This window comes from Chiloscyllium plagiosum, unplaced genomic scaffold (assembly GCF_037043375.1).
Source record: "Chiloscyllium plagiosum isolate Xiang-an unplaced genomic scaffold, Cpla_swu_hap1 HiC_scaffold_53X, whole genome shotgun sequence".
NCBI lineage: Eukaryota > Metazoa > Chordata > Chondrichthyes > Orectolobiformes > Hemiscylliidae > Chiloscyllium > Chiloscyllium plagiosum.
This window is the reverse complement of record NW_028270191.1, coordinates 5,872,575-5,891,185: the sequence shown is the minus strand read 5'-3', so window position 1 is coordinate 5,891,185 and position 18,611 is coordinate 5,872,575. Positions and strand designations below refer to the sequence as shown.

Below are 18,611 nucleotides of genomic sequence, written 5' to 3'. Positions count from 1 at the left end.
ACCCAAAGAGCCCAGAGAGAGAGAAAATCAGTTGGGCAGACAAAGGAGAAGGCAAAGGTCAGCCTGGGAGAATGAATAGCTGCTAATGGGGACCACTAGTGGCTGACAATGGGTTGTATATGGTGGCAGCTCATGTGATAACAAGGCTTGGTTTGTGGGATTGGGGTTAGGACATTGGAAAAAGTGCTCTGGCCCTGAAATTATTGAACTCAATATTAAGTCCAAAAGATTGCAGGGTTCCCAAATGGAAAATGAAGTGCTGTTCCTCCAGCTTGCGCTGAGCATTGCTGGAGCACTGCAGCAAGCCTGAGACAGCGATGGTCCTCGGATGCTGTCTGAACTGCTGTGCTTTTCCAGCACCACTCTAATCTAGACTCTGGTTTCCAGCATCTGCAGTCATTGTTTTTACCCTGAGACAGAGATGTTGGCCAGGGAACAGGGTGGGGTGGTAAAGTAGCAGGCAACCGGAAGCTCAGCGTCTTTCTTGTGGACAGAACGTAGGCAAGCAGTCGCCCAGTCTACACTTCCTCTCCCAATGGAGAGGAGACCACGTTCTGAACAGCAAATGCAGGAGACTAGATTTAAAGATTGACAAGTGAAGTACTGCTTCACCTGGAAGGTGTGTTTCGGGTCTTGGATCATTTATATCTCTTTTACATCTCTATCACTGCTTTATCACCTAAAGCCATCCCTTTGTTTTTATTTTGCCCTGGACACCCTCACCATCTGTTCCACTGTCAGCAGCATAAGAAAAAAACCATCATCTTCCAGCTCCTTTCAGTTCTTAAGGAGAGTCATTCTAGACTCGAAAGGTTAAATCTGTTTCTACCTCTGCAGTTGCTGCCAGTTTCTCTCACATTCTCTTTTTTTAATTTCAGATTTTCAGCATCTGCAGTATTTTACTTTTATCATTGCATGTGTGCACATGCGAGGCTGGGCTCTGAGCAAGTGTGCGATTGTGAATTGGCAGCTCGTTGCTCAGCTCTTCAAAGGAAATGAAAACAGAGAGAGGTTAAACAGAATGTGGTTTCACCCACTGCCTGTTTGAAATTAACGGCAGCAGTCAATATGAACTGTTTGTCTGTTGATGTTGGTAGCCTGAGAGCCACACGCGCACACACACACACCACATAATGGACTGCTGAATCACAGAATAGTTGTAGAATCATCATAGAATCCCTACAGTGTGGAGACAGGCCCTTCGGTCCAACAAGTCCACACCGACCCTCCGACGAGTTATGGTCATTCAGCCCATTGTGTATGCACCAACTCTCCAATGAGCAGTATTCTTTGTTGCCAGTCTCCTCTCTTCCCATATCCCAGCATGGCATTTCTATCCAAACAACCTTCCAATGCCCCTCTTAAATGCCTCAATTGAACCTGTCTCCACCACATTTCCAGGCAGTGCATTCCACACTCTAACTACCCACTGAGTGAAAAAGTTTTTCATCACTTTACCCCTGCTTCTTTTGCAAATCACTTTTTACACCTGTGCAATAGGCAGGGAGTTTCTCCCTATCTACCCATCCCCTCATGATTTTGGAATCCTCTATCAAATCTCCCGTGAGCCATCTTCTCTCCAAGGAGAACAGTTCCATCTTCTTCAATCTGCTCTCCTAACTGAAGTTTCTCATTTCTGGAACTATTTTTGAAAACCTCTTTTGCATTTTCTCCAATGTGTTCACATTCCTTCCTCAAATGAAGTGCCCAGAATTGAAACAATATTCCAGGTGAGGTCGAATAAGTGTCTTTTTGTAAATTCACCGTCCCCTCTCTGCTCTTGTATTCTGTGCCCCTTTTAATAAACCCACTGACACCATATGCTTTATTTACTGCTCTCGCCACCCGTCCTGCCATCTTTAATGATTTGTACACATATACACCCAGGTCCCGCTGCTCCTGCACCCCGTTTGTACTGTTAAATATTATCCTGTCTCTCCATGTTATTCCGACAAAAATGGATCACTTCACACTTCTCTGCATTGAACTTTATCTGCCACCGATCTGGCCAGTCCATCAACTCCTTTCAGAGTTCCACACTATTTTGCTCACAGTTTACAATTCTCCCAATTTATTGTCATCTGGAAACTTGGAAATTGTTTTCTGGGTGCCAAGATTGACATATATATATATATATCATAAAAAGACTTTGCAAACTTACCTGTGGCCGAGGTAGTGTCCTGGTAAGGATGTGACAGTTTAAAACTCTGAATATGGTGACCTTGGCTTAGTGCAGTATTATGATTTGCAGTTTTCAAAATTTCAGCTTGATCAGTTAGCGTCACTTGTTAATTGTTAATGCCTCATTGATGTTGAGCTATTTATAGGCAGGTTCAAATTTATTGCTGCACTTTTTCACTGAGTGAAATGATTATTCTCTAATAAATTGGCTCAGTTATCTATTAGAGGATTATCCAGATATGAAGCTTGACTGAGTTACGAGTCACCGTTTCGGTTTTCTGATCGGAGGAATTAATGTTGTTGCCGAGCAATTATCTCCTTAACAGATAATTAATGTGGGCTTTATAAACATGCATTCGGTTCAGATCAATAAAATTCTTTGTTTCTTTCCCTTGTAATGAGCCTTGTTTGCTTTGGTGTACGACCCTCCCCATTGTTGCCATGGAGATGCAAAGGCCAGAGTGAGTCTGCATGCCTTCAGAAGTAGGCCCAAGAGCCTGAATTTGAAGAAACTAAAATGCAAATGTGATTGACATTTCTTCATCCCATTCAGGCTATTAGTGAATATATTGTTCAGTCAGTTTATGGCTGTCATTTCCTGATTAAATTACCTACAGGGTGGAAACAGGCCCTTCGGCCCAACAAGTCCACACCGACCCTCCAAAGAGTAACCCACCCAGACCCATTTCCCTCTGACTAATGGGCGGCACGGTGGCACAGTGGTTAGCACTGCTGCCTCACAGCGCCAGAGACCCGGGTTCAATTCCCGACTCAGGCGAGTGACTGTGTGGAGTTTGCACATTCTCCCCGTGTCTGCGTGGGTTTCCTCCGGGTGCTCCGGTTTCCTCCCACAGTCCAAAGATGTGCAGGTCAAGTGAATTGGCCATGCTAAATTGCACGTAGTGTTAGGTAAAGGGGTAAATGTAGGGGAATGGGTGGGTTACGCTTCGGCGGGTCGGTGTGGACTTGTTGGGCCGAAGGGCCTGTTTCCACACTGGAAGTAATCTAATCTAATCTAATGCACCTAACACTATGGGCAATTTAGCAAGGCCAATTCACCTCATCTGCACATCTTTCGACTTTGGGAGGAAACCCACACAGACATGGGGAGAATGTGCAAACTCCACATGGACAGTCACTCAAGGTTGGAATCAAACCCAGGGCCCTGGTGCTGTGAGGCAGCAGTGCTAACCACTGAGCCACTGTGCCGCCTGATCTACACAGATAAGGTGCTCAGTGTCAGACAAAGAGATTGATCTGTGTCTATTTGAGCCTTTCAGAGTCAGTTACAGACAGGCATATTTAAGCAAGGGAAAGTGAGGGCTGCAGATGCTGGAGATCAGAGCTGAAAATGTGTTGCTGGAAAAGCGCAGCAGGTCAGACAGCATCCGAGGAGCAGAAATATCGACATTTCGGGCAAAAGCCCTTCATCAGGAATCATTGTAAATTGGAAATGTATTCATACTGAGAGGCTGGAGAATAATTTCTCCCATCATAGATGTTGAGCCATTGGGAAAAAAGCACTGAGGGTGACAAGGATGCAGAATGTACCCTGGGTGGGGGATTTCAATGTCCACCACCAAGAGTGGCTCAGCAGCAGTATTACTGATCGAGCTGGTGGAGTCCTAAAGGACATAGCTGCCAGATACATCTGTCCATGACAGTATCGGTAAGAGTGACCACCACACAGTCCTTGTGGAGACAAAGTCCCGCCTTCACATTGAGAATACCCTCCATCGTGTTGTGTGGCACTATGACCGTGCTGAATAGGACAAACTTCAAACAGATCTAGCAACTCAAGACTGGGCATCCATGAGGCGCTGTGGGCCATCAGCAACAGGAGAACTGTACTCCAGCACAATCTGTAACCTCATGGCCCAGCATATCATTGAGAGGCAAAGTCTTCATATTGTCTGTTTTGGGAGTGGGTTCAGGCAGTTTGAGGATTGCGATGTTTGTGTGTAAAGTAGTGCAGACCTGTGGAGTTTGCATCTAGTTTAGTCCCCTTACTTGAGGAGGAATATTGTTGCATTGGAGGCAGTTCAGAGAAAGTTCACTAGATCGATTCCAGAATTGAGGGTTTTGTGTTATGAAGAGAGCTTGATCAATTTCGGCCATTACTCACTAGAGCTGAGGACCCATTGATTCCAGTTTTGCCAGGGCTCCTTGATGCCACACTCGGTCGAATGCAGCCTTGATGTCAAGGGCTGTCCCTCTCCCCTCCCCTCTGGAATTCAGCTCTTTTGTCCATGTTTGAACCAAGGCTGTAATGAGGTCAGGAGCTGAGTGACCCTGGTGGAACCCAAACTGGGTGTCACTGAGCAGGGTATTGCTGAGCAGGTGCTGCTTGATAGCCCTGTTGGTGACACCTTCCATCACTTTCCTGATGATTGGAAGGAGACTGATGGGGCGGTAATTGGCCGGGTTGGATTTGTCCTGCTTTTTTGTACAGGACATACCTGGGCAACTTTCCACATTGTCGGGTAGATGCCAGTGTTATAACTGTACTGGAACAGCTTGGCTCAGGGGAGCGGCAGGTTCTGGAGCACAGGTCTTCAGTCCTATTGCTGGAATGTTGTCAGGGCCCGTCGCCTTTGCAGTATCCAGTGTCTCCAACCGTTTCTTGATATCACATGGAGTGAATCGGATTGGCTGAAGACTGGTATCTGTGATGCTGGGGATCACTGGAGGAGGCCGAGGTGGATCATCCACTCAGCACTTCTGGCTGAAGATTGCTGTGAAAGCTTCAGCCTGACCTTTTGCCCTGATGTGCTGGGCTCCTCCATCATTGAGGACGGGGATATTTGTGGGGGCTCCTCCTCCAGTGAGTTGTTTAATCCCCCCACCACCATTCACGACTGGATGTGGCAGCACTGCAGAGCTTAGATCTGATCCAGTGATTGTGGGATTGCTTAGCTCTGTCTATCACTTGCTGCTTTTGCTGTTTGGCGTGCAAGTAATCCTGTTGTTGGCTTCACCAGGTTAACATCTCATCTTCAGGAATGCCCAGTGCTGCTCCTGCCATACCCTCCTGCACTCTCCATTGAACCAGGGTTGATCCCCTGGCTTGATGGTAATGGTTGAGTGGGGGATATGCCGGGCCATGAGGTTACAGATTGTGCTGGAGTACAGTTCTCCTGCTGTTGATGGCCCACAGTGCCTCATGGATGCCCAGTCCTGAGTTGCTAGACCTGTTCGTTGGGCCAACAAGTTACAGATCTTGGTTGAAAACAATTCTGCTGCTGCTTCTGGCCCACAACAACTCATAGGGCTTTCCCCCAGGGTAGATTCTATTGACAGAAAGTTGTACAGATTCGGGAGAGAAAGAACTTTGTGATCTGTACAGCCAAGCTTTTCCACATTGAGAAGGAGGAGGTGATGCTGTACTGATTGACGTCCATTGGCTTTTCCTTTGGAGGATTGCTGGGATGCTGAGCAAGGAGAGGCCCTCCTGTGGAAGGACCAATACACTGATGCCAAAGCCCCTCTTCAAACATTGTTGTTTGCAAAGCCGGTTTCCCCTGATGGCTGTTAGCTATCTCCAAATCAACAACATCGGGTGTTGGTATCTCCCACGTTTGAGACAGGAAATAGGATGATTGTGAATGTAACTTTGCAAATGACTGGTGTTGATTGGAACCACACCCATTCTTGTCTAATGTCAAAATGAATTCAAGGTAGTAAAGTCTAACTACGTAATCATAAAAGCATTTGTACTTGTTCCTTTTCAATCCAATGGCATTACGATTGCTTCAATATCAATCCATGACTGCTCTCCTGCCGTTGATATGGCTCTGGTTTGAGACCAATGTCTTGGTGTCCCCAAAAACGAGTTGCCCACCTTGGGAAGCTCAATTATTTTTTCATTTGCTAAGTGTCACTGATTGAGCCAGTGCTTATTTCCCCTTGAGAAGGTGGGGGTGAGCTGCCTTCTTGAACCGCTGCAGTCCACGTGCTGTGGGTTGACCCACAATGCCCTGAGGGAGGGAATTCCAGGATTTTGACCCAGCCACACTGAAGGAATGGCGATATATTTCCAAGTAAGGATGGTGAGGGGCTTGGAGGGGACCTTGAAGGTACTGGTTTTTGATTCACACTCTATCCACCACCTTCAACATTCATTCCCTTCATCACCATGTCATTGTGCATTATCTAGAAGTGCAGCATATTCCCAAGCCTACTTCACTAAGAACTTCCAAACCCACAATCACTGTGGGTTTGTGGGCGGCACGGTGGCACAGTGGTTAGCACTGCTGCTTCACAGCGCCAGAGACCCGGGTTCAGTTCCCGCCTCAGGCGACTGACTGTGTGGAGTTTGCACGTTCTCCCCGTGTCTGCGTGGGTTTCCTCCGGGTGCTCCGGTTTCCTCCCACAGTCCAAAGATGTGCAGGGTCAGGTGAATTGGCCATACTAAATTGCCCGTAGTGTTAGGTAAGGGGTAAATGTAGGGGGTATGGGGTGGGTTTCGCTTCGGCGGGTCGGTGTGGACTTGTTGGGCCGAAGGGCCTGTTTCCACACTGTAATCTAATCTAATCTAATCACTGTCATCTAGAAGGACAATGGCAGTAGCTATATGGCCACACCACCCCCTGCAATTTCCCCTCCAAGTTGCATGTCAATACAGTCTCTCACCATTTCATTTTGCCATTGTGTTTATGTGGTGAGTCCAGTTGAGTTTCTGGTGAGTGGTAGTCCCCAGGATGTTCATAATGAGGGATTCAATGATGGTAACAGCATTGATTATCAAAGGATGGTGGTTAGATTATCTCTTATTGGAGATGGTCATTGTCTGGCACTTGTGTGGTGCGACTGTTGCTTATACCTGTATATTATCCTGGTCTTACTGCATTTGGACACGGACTGCTTCAGTATCTGAAGAGTCGCAAATGGTGCTGAACGTTGTGCGAAGACCTCCACTTCTGACCGAATGATGCGGGGAGGGGGGGGGGAGAGAGGGGAGGAGGTCATTGATGAAGCAGCTGAAGGTAGTTGGGTCTAGGACACTACCCTAAAGAACACCTGCAGAGATGTCCTGGAGATGACTGACCTCCAGCAACCACAATCATCTTCCCCAGTGCCAAGTATGACTCCAACCAGCAGAGAGTTTGCCCTTAAATACCCCTTGATTCCAGTTTTGCCAGGGCTCCTTGATGCTGCACTCAGTCAAATGCAGCCTTGATGTCCAGGGCTGTTACTCTCACCTCACCACATGAGTCTGTAAAGAACTCTTGTGCCCAAGGGCCCTGGTGAAACCCGAACTGCACATCGGTGAGTGGTTTGTCAAAGTACTGCTGATGTCATGCTCTGTGAGTTTGCTGATGATTGAGAATAAACTCAAAGGGTGGTGGATTGGGTTTGTCCTGATGTTTGTGGACATGGTGTTACCTGGGATATCTCTAGGCAATCAACATTGTTGGTAAAGTGGTCAGTTTCTCGCCACTGTCATTGGGAGGGGGTGGCTGAATGAACAGCTATGTGGAAAGACTATGCTTGAGCCTCCTCTAATCCTCACTTATATGGGGCAAAGCAGCCATTCCTCTGTTGGTTCTGGATCCAGCTGGATTTATCTACCATCAACCAGCTCCTGAGGTACTCCACCTGGGTTTTATTTGTTGGAGTGTTGACAATCTTAGAGACCTTCTGTCATTCATGTAATGAGAAGTCTATGGTCCCTTGTACCCAACCTTTAGACCTTCTAATCAGCTTCATATCAGCCTGGAAAATTACCTTGCTCAGTATCAAAGTTCTAACGTGCTTAACGAAAGGAAGAGAGCGTTAGGAAGGGTTGATGCTTCCTCAGCACAATTCAGGACTCTTGTACTCAAAATAGCTCCACCTTGTTAACTTCTCTCAATGTCAAGAATTCTTTCTACTGTGTTGAATGGAATACCAACATTATACAATACTCCCATTTATTTTCACTCCCATCTGTGGGATGTGGGCGTCACTGGCTGGGCCCAGCATTTATTGCTTGTCCCTAGTTGCCCCCTTGAGAAGGTGGGGGTGAGCTGCCATCTTGAAACACTGCAGACCATGTTGACCCACAATGCCCTGAGGGAGAGAATTCCAGGATTTTGACCCAGCGACACTGAAGGGACAGTGATATATTTCCAAGTCAGGATGGTGAGTGACGTGGAGGGGGACTTACAGAGGGTGGTGTTCCCATGTATCTGCTGCTTGTCCTTCTGGATGGAAGTGGTCATTGGTTTGGAAGGTGCTGTTTGAGGATCTTTAGTGCATCTTGTCACGAAATAGTCTCCAGGAAGGGTTGGAAGTGATGGGATTTCCTGCAAGCTTTATCCAACTGGTCTACCTGTTGAATGTCAATCTCTGAACCTGGAATACTGAATGATATTTGTCAGTTTTGACTAATCCTGAATTGTGGTGCAATGTCTCCTTTCCATTTCAGGGTGGTTCAGTCGTTAAAGTGTGAGCTGCTTTTCTCTACAGTCTGTATTCCCAAGTGAACAGTAAATTGGTAATGTATTCATACTGAGAAGCTGGAGAATAATTTCTCCCATCATTGATGTTCATCCATTGGGAAAAAAGCACTGAGGGTGGCAAGGTCACAGAATGTACCCTGGGTGGGGGATCTCAATGTCCACCACCAAGAGTGGCTCAGCAGCAGTATTACTGATCGAGCTGGTGGGGTCCTAAAGGACATAGCTGCTAGACTGGGTCTGCGGCAGGTGGTGGGGGAACCAACAAGAGGGAAAAACATACTCAGCCTCATCCTTACCAATCTGCCGGCTGTAGATGTATCTGTCCATGATAGTATCGGTAAGAGTGACCACCACACAGTCCTTGTGGAGACAATGTCCCGCCTTCACATTGAGAATACCCTCCATCGTGTTGTGTGGCACTATCACTGTGCTAAATGGGACAGACTTCAAACAGATCTAGCAACTCAAGACTGGGCATCCATGAGGCGCTGTGGGCCATCAGCAACAGGAGAACTGTACTCCAGCACAATCTGTAACCTCATGGCCCAGCATATCATTGAGAGGCAAAGTCTTCATATTGTCTGTTTTGGGAGTGGGTTCAGGCAGTTTGAGGATTGCGATGTTTGTGTGTAAAGTAGTGCAGACCTGTGGAGTTTGCATCTAGTTTAGTCCCCTTACTTGAGGAGGAATATTGTTGCATTGGAGGCAGTTCAGAGAAAGTTCACTAGATCGATTCCAGAATTGAGGGTTTTGTGTTATGAAGAGAGCTTGATCAATTTCGGCCATTACTCACTAGAGCTGAGGACAATGAGAGGAGACCTAATTGAGGTGTGTAAGATGCTGAAGGGGATTAGCAAAGTAAACGTAGAGAGGATCTTTCCTCATGTGGGGGGCAATCTAGAACAAGAGGTCACAGTTTTAGGTTAAGGAGTGGCAGATTTAAAACAGAGCTGAGGAGAAATTACTTCTCTCAAAGGATTGTGAATCTGTGCAATTCACTCCCTTAGAGTGTGGTGAATGCTGGGATATTGAGTAACTTTATGGAGGAGAGAGACAGCTTTTTAATGAATGACAGATTGAAGGCTTATGTAGAGCGGGCAGGAAAGTGGAGTTGAGGCCAAGATGAGGTCAGCCACGATCTGTACTCAATGGAAGAGCAGGCTCAAGGGGCTGAATGGCCTCCTAGTCATATGTGCTTAACCCCTTTATCACCTGCTCAACGATGTCTGGCCTGATCAGCATGTTCCAGACCTCATGACCACCTTGCACAGTCACAGACTTCATACGATGTACAGCACAGAAACAGACCATTCGGACCAACCACTCGAGCCTCCTTCCATCTTTTCTCATCCAAAACTACCATTGTACGTCTCCATCCCCTTCTCCCTCCTTTACCTGTCAAGTTTCTCCTTAAACATTTATGCACTTTGGCCACTACGTGCAGGAGCGAGTCCCACATTCTCCCCACCCTCTGGGTAAAGATGTCTCTTCTGAATTCCCTGTGGGATTTCTTGGGGACTCTCTTATTGACGGCCTCGACGTCTGCTCTTCCTGAGGCGAGGAAGCACTCTCTCTGTATCCACTTGGTCAAAATCTCTCATCATATTTCAGACCTGCCCTCACCTCCGCTCAATGTGAGAAAGACCGAGCCTTTCCTGACATGTCAAACCTTCAAATTTCTGCATCTGTCCTTGTGCCCTTTCCAGTGCCTCTCTATTTTCTTTCTAATATAGTAACCAGAACTACAAGGCGTATTCTAAAGTGTGGTCTAAGCAAGGTTCAATACAGGTTCAACAAAACCTCTCTAATTCAGGCAAATGAAGGTGGTGCTTTGCTTTGGAGGGCTTGGTCTCGCTCCTGTCGGAAGGATGTTGCTAAACTCAAAAGGGTTCAGACAAGATTTACAAGGATATTGCCAGGGTTGGAGGGTTTGAGCTATAGAGAGGGGTTGAACAGGCTGGGGCTGTTTTCCCTGGAGCGTCAGAGTTTGAGGGGTGACCTTATAGAGGTTTATAAAATCATGACAGGCATGGATAAGGTAAATCGACAAGGTCTTTTCCCTGGGGTGGGGGAGTCCAGAACTGGAGGGCATAGGTTTAGGGTGAGAGGGGAAAGATCTACAAAGGACCTAAGGGGACAACGTTTTCACACAGAGTGTGGTGAATGTGTGGAATGGGCTGCCAGAGAAAGTGGTGGAGGCAGGTACAATTACAGCATTTAAAAGACATCTGGATGGGTATATGAATAGGAAGGGTTTAGCAGGATATGGGCCAAGTGCTGGCAAATGGGACTAGATGAATTTAGGATATCTGGTCGGCCTGGACGAGTTGGACTGAAGGGTTTGTTTCTGTGCTGTACTACACTATGACTCTAAGTCTTGCAGAATTGACTTGTTAGCATAATTAAAGTCAAAAATCACACTACACCAGGTTATAGTATAACAAGTTTATTTGAAAGTACAAGCTTTTGGAGCACTGCTCCTTCATTAGGTAGCTTAACTTTGTCCATGCCAGTCCAACACTGGCACCTCCACATCACAGCATAATTAAAATGCAGGCGATGAAGGGGTAGCACAGATACAAAATTGGATAAGGGACAGAAAACGGAAAGAACTGATTTTGAATTTGGTATTTAGATCCCGACCCATTTTCATGTTTGTTAACAACCGGAATCTCTGCAGATGACTCAGACCTCTTTAGCACGACAAAGAATGAGCAGGGTAGTGGGAGAACTTAGACAGGGCGAAAGTGAGTACTGCAGATGATGGAGATCAGAGTCAAGATTAAAGTGGCGCTGGAAAGGCACAGCAGGTCAGGCAGCATCCGAGGAACTTAGACAGGCTGGCAAAATGGATGGACTTATGCCAAATAGAAATTAATGCAGAGCAGTGTGAGATGGTACATTTTGGTGCCAAGTATGAGTTGAATGGCAACATTTTAAAAGGGGCACAGGAAGTGGCGGGCTGGGGGAGGGGAGTGATGCATACAAACCTTTCAACGTAGCAGGACAGGTTCAACAGGCTGTTAAATGAAAGCAGATGGGATCCTTCGTCGTATTAATAGAGACAGAGTTTAGAAATCATGCCAACTGTTTCTAAACTGTTGGCTAGACCTCAGCTGGTGTGATTGATTCTGGGCACCACACATTAAGGAAGATGCCATGGTGAGAGGGCACAAGAAGAGGGTTGAGGGGTCCCGGGTCTGTGGAGGGACTGGAGAAGTTGCTCTTCTCAGGGTAGAGAAGGGCAAGGAGAGGTTCAATGGAAACTCTCAGTAAGGACATTGCTGGCAATTGTAGGCAAATTCTTGACCTGATTGGAAGTTGGCTGAGCAGAAAGAGACAGAGAGTAGGGATAATGGGCCAGCCCTAGAGCCGGCACGATGTCGAACATAGGGAGCTGTGTCAGGATCCTGACTATTCCCTGATCTGATTAGTGACCGAGATCAAGTCTCGGATTGCTCCTCGAATCACAGACTGGTTCTCACCTGGATTTCGAGTCTTAGAGGTATACAGCACAGAAACAAACCCTTCAGCCCAACTTGTCCATGCCAACAGGTTTCCTGAATGAAACCAGTCCTGTTTGCCTGTGTTTGGCCCATATCCCTCCATAGCTTTCCTATCCATGTCCACATCTGGATGCCTTTAAAATGTTGTAACTGTACCAGCCTCCCCACTTCCTCTGTCAGCTCATTCCATACACGTACCACCCTCTGTGTGAATAAAGTGCCTCCTTAGGTCCCTTTTAAATCTTTCCCTTCTCACCTTAAACCCTCTAGTTTTGGACTCCCCTACCCCAGGGAAAAGGCCTTGGCTATTGACCCTATCCATGCCCCTCAAGATTTATAAACCTCGATAAGGTCACCCCTCAGCCTTTTGATGCTCCAGGGAAAGCAGCCCCAGTCCTCTCCTTATAACAAACCCTCCAGTCTCGGTAACATCTTTTTAGCACCCTTTGCAGTTTAATAACATCCTTCCCATAGCAGGGCGACTAGATATATACGCAATAATCCAAAAGTGGCCAAACCAATGTCTTGTGCAGCCATAACATGACCTCCCAACTCTTGTACTCAATGCTCTGACTGATGAAGGCAAGCATACCAAATGCCTTAACCGTCCTGTCTACCTGTGATGCCAGGTTCAAGGTGCTGTGTGCCTACACTCTGAGGTCTCTCTGTTCAATAACATTCCCACTAACTGTCAAGTTAACTGGTGAGCCCACTGCAGCATGCACCAGAGTAAAAGGTTGGAGGAGCAGCTTATTTGTTTCCTAGTCACGGAACCTATTCATGGAAGGTGGCATAACTTTTAACTATGGAAGCCCTATAAATGTATATTTGTCAACCAGTGAAACAGGAGTAGGGCCCATGTGAAATGCCCTAATCCTGTGTGTGGCATTTCAGATCAAAGTTAGTGCAGAGAATGAGCCCCTTATGTGCTCCACAGATTGGGCCCCTCCTCCCCGAACATTGATGGTGGGACAGAAAGTCACGTGCCTAAATGACACAAAGACGGACAACATTGTAAACCCTAGAGCTGAAGATATTGACAGATAAGAGAATGAGCAAGCCTGGAAAATGGATTGAAATGGAAGAAAATGTGAGCTGATCTGTTGTAGACCAAAAAGGGTCAAACAGGATCCTCTCGAAAAGCTAGAAACAGTGGAGGAATGAAAGACCCTTGGAGATCCAGATATCAGAATGGTACTTGGGCTCCAAAAACTAAGAGATGACGAGAGGGTAAACAGACTAGGGTAGTATCCTTTAGGTTTAGAAGATTAAAGGAAAAGGGCAGCGCAGTGACTCAGTGGTTAGCACTGCAGCCTCACAGCGTAAGGGACCCAGGTTTGATTCCAGTCTGTGTGGAATTTGCACATTCTCCCCCGTGTCTGCGTGGGTTTTCTCTCACACTCTAAAAATGTACAGGTTAGGTGGTTTGGCCATGGAAAGTTGTCCATAACATCCAGGACGTGCAGGCTAGGTGGGTTAGCTATGGGAAATGTGGGGTTAAGGGTAGGGGGATGGGTCTGCATGGGGCGACTTTCGGAGGGTCGACGTGGACTCGATGGGCTGAATGGCCTGCTCCCATGCTGGAAGGATTCTTCGATTTAACCGAAGCTTTCAAGACACCAGAGGAAACCTAGCATAAATAGAAAGAAACTACTCCTGCTGTTCAGCTAAATCGAAGATAAGGGGACAGAGTCTGAAAATTAGAGCCCAAGATTTCAGGCATGAAATTGGGCAGCAGTTTGACCGACAAAGTGGCGATCGAAATTTGCAAGGTTCCTCTACAAGCAGTGATCGAGGCCAGAGGAATTGTAAACTTTCAAGTGGTGATTGCTGCATTTTTGTCAACTAATGGGAAGAAGGGAAGTGGGGTTCAGTCACAGATCAGCCTGGATCTTAAAGATTGGCAGGACAGGCTCTCGGGGCTAAATTGGCTCCTGTATCTTCAACATCTTGAGCAGTTTTTGAAGCAGTAACCAAGGAGAAACTCTTCCCACTGGTTGAAGGGTGAGGATAACCAGAGGACAAACAGAAAAAGAAAAAGCAGCAAAAAACCCAAAGATGACCAAAGCAAATGTTCTTTTTTTCCCTCAGTGCGTTGTTATAATTCAGAAAGAGTGGTGGAACTTACGAAGATGAATTGGATGAATCGTAGAAGGGGTAAGTTGAAAGAGCATGGGTGTAGACAGCTCTTCCAGATGGCCACAATGGGCTGAGTGGCCATGGTATCACTCTAGGATGCTGTGGTCTTGTGAAAGGCAGAAGCTGAGCTCCTGAGGTTAGCTGCGAATGGCCACCTTTGACATCAAGGTAGTGTTGGATGCGCTTGACCATGAGAAACCCAGTAAAGTGGAAGTCAATGGGAATCGAGTGAAAGAGTCTCCAGTTACTGGAATTCTACACAAAGCATGTGAAAATGGTTGTGGCGGTTGGAGGTCAGTCATCTCAGCTCCAGGACATCTCTGCAGGAGTTCCTCAGGGTAGTGTCCTGGGCCCAACCACCTTCAGCTGCTTCAGCAATGACCTTCCCTCCATCATAAGCTCAGAAGTGGAGATGTTCGCCAAAAATTGCACAATGTTCAGCACCACTTACGACTCTTCAGATACTGAAGCAGTCCGTTTGCAAATGTAACAAGATCTGGACAATATCCAGGTTTGGGCTGACAAGTGACAAGTAATGTTCATGAATCCTCAGATTATGAAATGGTTCATGTCTGGTTGGCAGAAAACAGAGAGTATGAAAAAATGGGTCTTTGTCTTATTGGCAGGATGGAATCTCGCGCGCGTCTGCACTAGGGCCTCAATGTTTTCCAAGTGACATCAATGACTGAGACAAGGGTAACCCAAAGACATGTGTCTACATTTGCACATGACCCAATGGTATGGTATGAACATGACAATAATAAGGATGCTGACCAATATGGATAGGTTAAGTGAAGGGGGCAATAATCTGGCAGATGGAGTATAATGCAGGGAAAAATGTGGATTTGTTCATTTCAGCAGGAAGGACAAAGGAGCGAAGAATTAAACAGCAAGCGACAGTGAAAATCTGAGGGGAAGGAGGAATTAGGTGTTACATAAAGTTAGTTTGCAGGTACAGAACATAATTGAGAAGGCAAATGGGGTGCTGTCCTTTTATAACAGGAGGAATTGAATATAAAAGTGAGAATGTTATGCTTCATCTACGCAGGGCATTAGCGAGACCACATCTCAAATACTGTGTGCTGTTTTGGTCTCCTTATTTAAGGAAGGATGGTAGTGTGTTGGAAGTGGTTCAGAGGAGGTTCACTAGATTGAGACCTGGACCTACTGTGGCTTTGTCTTACGGACAGTTTGGGGTTTGTTTCCACTGGAGTTCAGAAGAGAGAGAGGTTACTGATTGACATGTCTGGACTTGACACTGTGGACATGGAAAGGATGTTTCTTCTTGTGGGAAACAAGAAACCCATCGAATAATGGAACAGACCAGAGGGGCTGAATGGTCTACACTCATTCTTCATTAGATTTAGACCGTGGTGTACAACAAAGTATCATTACCTCTAAACAATGCAAGTTACTCATATGTGATGCCACAAGCCTTGCACAACACTTGAGTCTCTATCTGCTGAAACTATGTACCACTGGATAGATACACAATCTAAATGGCAGAGACAAATTCTTCTGTCTTTTCTGTCAGACTGACACAGGTATTATTCTACTGTGGGGATGGGAACACTCCAATCTTGCACTGAGAAAGACATCAGATACTTTCACAAGCCCTTGGGGATAGACAGACGTATCTCACTGTCTTTGAAAAGCTCTGAAGATACCACCAGCTTTGCTGTTGCTTTTTGGACCCTATTGCCTTGTTTTATTGGAGTGTTGCCAATCCTCGAGATCTTTTGTCATTCATGTAATGAAAGGTCTATAGTCCCTTGTACCCAACCTTTAAACCTTCTAATTAGCTTCATATCAGCGTGGAAAATTACATTGCTCAATATCAAGGTTCTAACGTGCCTAACGAAAGGAAGAGAGTGTTAGGAAGGGTTGATGCTTTCTCAGCACAATTCAAGATTCATGTACTCTGAATAGCTCCACCTTGTTAACTTCTCTCGATGCCAAGCCTCTTGGCTGGATTGAATGGAATAATCTTCAGGGAATGATGGAAACAGTGGGATTTGGTGCAAGCTTTCTCTAACTGATCTACCCATTAAATTCAAATCTCGGACCTAACATCCCTCAGACACTGAATAGTATCTGTCAGTTTTACTGAATGGTCACCCTTCTGAGGTTAGGTTCTGGTCCACACCAGTTACTGTAAGTAAGCCTGCAGGGGGCAGCAGGAGGTGAAGAAGGTCAATGGGATGTTGGGTCTTCATAGTGAGAGGGTTCGAGTACAGGAGCAGGGCTGTCTTGCTGCAGTTGGACAGAGCCTTGGTGAGACCACACCTGGAGTATTGTGTGCAGTTTGGGTCTCCTTATCTGAGGAAGGATGTTCTGGTGATGGAGAGAGTACAGCAAAGGTTTCCCAGACTGATTCCTGGGATGGCAGGACTGACGCATGAAGAGACTGGATTGGTTAGGACTGAGCTATTTTAAAACAGCTTATGTTGTTTGTTGTCTCAAAAAATTGGTCATTATATTGAACTCCGCTAAAAGTGATCTCTCCATTGAGGGGAGGTGATGGCGTAGTGCTATTTACCAGACCACTAAGCCAGAGACCTAGTAAATGTTCTGGAGATCTGGGTTCGATTCCCATCATGGTAGAGTGTGGAACTTGAATTCACTGAAAAGCTAGAATTAAAAGTCTAATGGAGATGCTACAACCATTGAAAAACCCATCTGGCTCATTAATGTCCTTCAGGGAAGGAAATCTGCCATCCTTATCTGGTCTGATCTATATGTGACTCCAGACCTATAGCAATATGGGCGACTCACAATTGCCCTTTGAAATGGCCCAGCAAGCTACTCAGTTGTACCACTGTGCACCATCAATAGCTCCAGAGCTGTATGGATTCTTTTCTTGCTTCAGTATGTGGATGTCACTGGCTGGACACCCGCTGAGATGACTGACCTCGAACAACCACAACCATCTTCCTATGTTCCAGGTATGACTCCAACCAGTAGAGAGTTTGCCCCCGATGCCCATTGATTCCAGGTTTGCCAGGGCTCCTTGATGCCACACTCGGTCGAATGCAGCCTTGATGTCAAGGGCTGTCCCTCTCCCCTCCCCTCTGGAGTTCAGCTCTTTTGTCCATGTTTGAACCAAGGCTGTACTGAGGTCAGGAGCTGAGTGACCCTGGTGGAACCCAAACTGGGCATCACTGAGCAGGGTATTGCTGTGCAGGTGCTGCTTGATAGCCCTGTTGGTGACACCTTCCATCACTTTCATGATGATTGAGAGTCGACCAATGGGGTGATAATTGGCTGGGTTGGATTTGTCCGGCTTTTTATGTACAGGAAATAACCTGGGCAATTTTCAATGTTGTCGGGTAGATTGTTGAACAGCTTGGCTAGGGGAGCGGCAAGTTCTGGAGCACAAGTCTTCAGATTCTGAAGCACTGCATGTTCAAATGCTGTAAGATCTGGACAATATCCAGGATTGGGCTGAAAAGTAACATTCATGCCACACAAATACCGGACAATGCCAATCTCCAATAAGAGACAATCTAACGATTGCTCCTTGACATTCAATGGCATTATCGTTGCTAAAACCCCCACTATCAACATGCTGGGGTTATGATTGACTAGCCTTATAAATAAAGTGGCTCCAAGAGCAGGTCAGAGCCTAGGAATCCTGCAGTGAGTAACTCACCTCCTGTCTCCCCAAAGTCTGTCCCACCATCTACAAGGCGCAAGTCAGGAGGGTGATGGAATACTCCCCACTTGCCTGGATGGGGGCAGCTCCAACAACACTCAAGAAGCTCAACACCATCCAGGACAAAGCAGCCGCTTAATTGGCACCACATCCACAAGCATCCACTCCCTCCCCCCACCGACGCTCAGTAGTAGCAGTGTTTACCATCCAGAAGATGCACTGGAGAAATTCACCAAGGCTCATGAGACAGCACCTTCCAAAGCCATAATCACCATCACCTTCTCAAGGGCAATTAAGGACAGACAATAAATGCTGGTCCAGCCAGTGGCGCCTCCATCCTATGAATGAAAAAAAAAATTGCATCTTCAATCTATCAATCAGTACAGAGCTTCAAGCTGACAGAGAGAGCTGTGATCATGGCTATGTTTGATCCACTAGGTGAGAGTGTAACCCATCAATCATATGGACCCAGTCAGAGAGTTGTGATTAATCACTAATACTGATCCAATCAGGGAAAGTTGTGATCAACCTGTAATGTTGGTCTAATCTAAGAGAGTTGTGATCTAACACGAACATTGTCCCATTAGGAAGTTAAAATATGGAGTTGACATATGCATCAAACTTGATCAAATTTCTAATTGACTGATGATCCCCAGCGTGAACAGTGCACTCCTGTTCCTATATTCC

General features: G+C 46.3%; 2 protein-coding genes across 5 annotated transcripts in view; one reads left to right on the top strand and one right to left on the bottom strand.

The window, feature by feature from the left end:
• The window catches only part of LOC122543268 (natural resistance-associated macrophage protein 2-like), a 428,402-nt gene extending 426,123 nt beyond the window's left edge, over positions 1-2,279 (bottom strand). Inside the window, exon 1 of one of the 2 annotated variants that reach the window (XM_087985576.1) lies at positions 2,162-2,279. The gene's annotated coding sequence lies outside the window, so the exon portion shown is untranslated. The remainder of the gene's footprint in view (positions 1-2,161) is intronic. The other variant, XM_087985578.1, reaches the window with a different exon arrangement.
• Positions 1-18,611, top strand: part of LOC122543269 (myc box-dependent-interacting protein 1-like) — an 89,923-nt gene that overhangs the window by 3,799 nt on the left and 67,513 nt on the right. The window lies entirely within an intron of this gene.